This window comes from Dipodomys ordii, unplaced genomic scaffold (genome assembly GCF_000151885.1).
Source record: "Dipodomys ordii isolate 6190 unplaced genomic scaffold, Dord_2.0 Scaffold176, whole genome shotgun sequence".
NCBI lineage: Eukaryota > Metazoa > Chordata > Mammalia > Rodentia > Heteromyidae > Dipodomys > Dipodomys ordii.
The window spans coordinates 3,031,706-3,034,599 of NW_012267392.1; positions in this window are offsets into that span (position 1 = coordinate 3,031,706).

Genomic DNA, 2,894 nt, shown 5'->3' on the forward strand with positions numbered 1-2,894 from the left:
TTGGCCATCCTTCTTTCCTCTTCAGAGGAGTTTCTCTTTAAGACTTTAGCCCACTTATTTATTGGGCAGTTGTTTCTTTGAGAATTTGTTGTTGGGGGATTTAATTTTTTGAGTTCTTTTTTTTCAATTATTTGAATTTCTAACATCAAACACCTTTAGAGCCAAGAACAGTCATGTACACCTATAACCCTAGTTACTTGGAGGCTGAGCTCTAAGGAGTACATTTCAGAGTCAGCCTGGCCAGACAAAGCAGAGAGGCTCTCATCTCCAATTAAACAGCAAACAGCCATGAATGGAGGTGTGACTCAAGTAGTAGAGTTCCAACCTTGAGTGAGAAAAGCCAAGTAAGGACATGAGGTCTTGAGTAAAGTCTTAGTACCTACCAGCACACACACACACAAAACGACAAAAAAAAAAAACCAGAGAAAACAAAATTACATTGGCTTGTTGTTGAGCAGAACATAACATTCATTTGTTTCTTGTCTGGCTTTTCTTGTTTGTTGAATATCTGAGCCTGCTTGTTGTTGTATCTGAGCCTGTGAGGTTTACTAGAAGTACAGGAAGTCATTAAATCAGTACAACATGTATATTCATCTCAGAGGTGGGGCTGTTATCTCTTTAGGAATTGATATACAGGTCAACTTCAATGAGTCATATTTTTCATTATTGTTTCTGAGGATCTTTTGCTTAGAGGAAAGGAAATCTAATGGACCAGGAAAGAAGAGTTACAGCCTGTGGGTGAGGCTTATCAGCCACTGGAATGTCAGGCCCTAGTGAAGGGCTCAGCATGCTTTGCACTTGTTATTTGGTAGCTTTAATGATGTCTCTAAGCTTAGAGCTACTTCACATTTTAAACCAGTCTCATTCTACAGTTCTAATTGGAACCAATTTCTACTCCTTTCTGGGTAGATGGTCTTGGCCTCAGCTCTTGAGTTGTTACAATTTTTGAGAAGTGTTCATACCAGAATATACAAGTTTGTCAGATACTGTGGTTCATGCCTGTAATCTTAGCTACTCAGGAGGCTGAGATGTGAGAATTGTGGTCCAAAGCCAGCTCTGGGATGAAAGTCCATGAGACTCTTTGTAAGCATTATTCCCACCTTAGGCCCTCAGCTCCACCCAGACCTGAGCTCCTCCCAGCCCTGAAGTTCCCACCATGCAGCGGGCCTCTCCCTCTCTCCTCCCAGACCCACCTGAGCTCCCATCTACCTCACTTGCTGCCCCTAGACCATGCTGGAGAATGGAGGGTGCCATGTTCTCCCTTTCCAGGGGAAATATAGCTCCTCTAATAAACCTTATAATAATCTTTCTCCTGTGCCTGCCTGCTTCTGCGTGGGCCCCTGGAATGGATATGAAGGATCCTTTCATTGAAAAAGTCTTTATCAGCTCTGTTGGCAATAAATCTTTTCTTCCACTTGACTTCTGTCCATGTGGTCTTTTGGGTTACTTTCTTTTGGGTCACTTTCTGCCTAGGTTACATTTTTTCTTTCCCTCTTACCTTCAAATAAACAACAACAATAACAAAGTAAGAAGCAGAGCTCAAGCGGTAGAGCAATAGACTTTAGCAGAAAAGTTCAGGGACAGTGTCCTCAGTCTGAGTTCAGCCTCACAACTGACACAAAAATGAAGTGTACAAGGTGTCAGTACAACAGGAAGCAAATACATAGCCTAATCATTTCTTAACTTTATTGAAGCAAGTAAATAGAAACATATTTAACTTATTAAGAAAGATAACTAGCTGGGTACCAGTGGTTCATGCCTATAATCCTAGCTACTAAGGAATCTGAGATCTGAGGGTCATGGTTCAAAGCCAGGTTGGGCAGAAAAGTCCCCATGAGACACTTACCTCCAATTAACCACTCAAAAACCAGAAGTGGCACTGTGGCACAAGTGGTAGAGCACTAGCCTTGAGCACAAAGATGCTCAGAGACAGAGCCCAGGCCCTGAGTTCAAGCCCCCAACCAACAAAAAAAGAAGAAAGAAAACTAAAAAAATGTAGTGCCTATTTACAATGAAATTTTACACAACCAGTAAAAGAAAATATGTCATTTGCAGGGAAATGGATGAACCTATAACAAGTCATATGTGAGGTAAGCAAGCTCAGAGAAACAGATGGTGGATGTTTTCTCTCATATGTGGAATTAGATCTAATATATACGGGAACATGGTAAGTTATACAAGGCTGTAGACATTCACTCACAAAGGAGGATACTCTTAAGAGAAAACACAAAGACACAATGCCTATTTGCATCTGATCATATGAAATAGAACCTTCTGAATTGGAATTGAAAACAAGAGATTTTTCCTTATTACTGTTTTTGTTTTCTTTCCTTTTTATCTGCTCTGTTCATTTGTTTGTCTTTGGGAGAGTAAGGGGAGGGGAACAGAAATGTAGGGACAAAGGGTGAACAAATGCAGCAGTGGTACTCACTAGGCACTCTGTTGATATTAAACTATACAACTTGTAGGTGGGGACAGGTGAGAAAAACTGGGAGTGAGCAAGGGAAGAGGAGATATTGTCCAAAAAGAAATGTGCTCTTTACCTGTCTTATATAACTGTAATCCTTGGGTGCTTCACCATTGTAATAACAACATAAAAATAAATAAATAAAATAGAAAAGAAGAACCAATAAAAACAAGATTTGGGAAAATATTTTCATATCAATATAAAGAAGATTATTGCAAATTTCAGATCCAATTGTTAGAAAATTAGCTATTTGCCACAGATTGGGAGAAGATCTTTACTAGCCATACAACGGACAAGGGTCTCATATCTAAAATATACTTGGAACTCAAAAAATTAAACCCCCCAACAACAAGTCCCCAAAGAAACAACTGCCCAATAAATAAGTGGGCGAAAGACTTAAAGAGAAGCTTCTCTGAAGAAGAAAGAA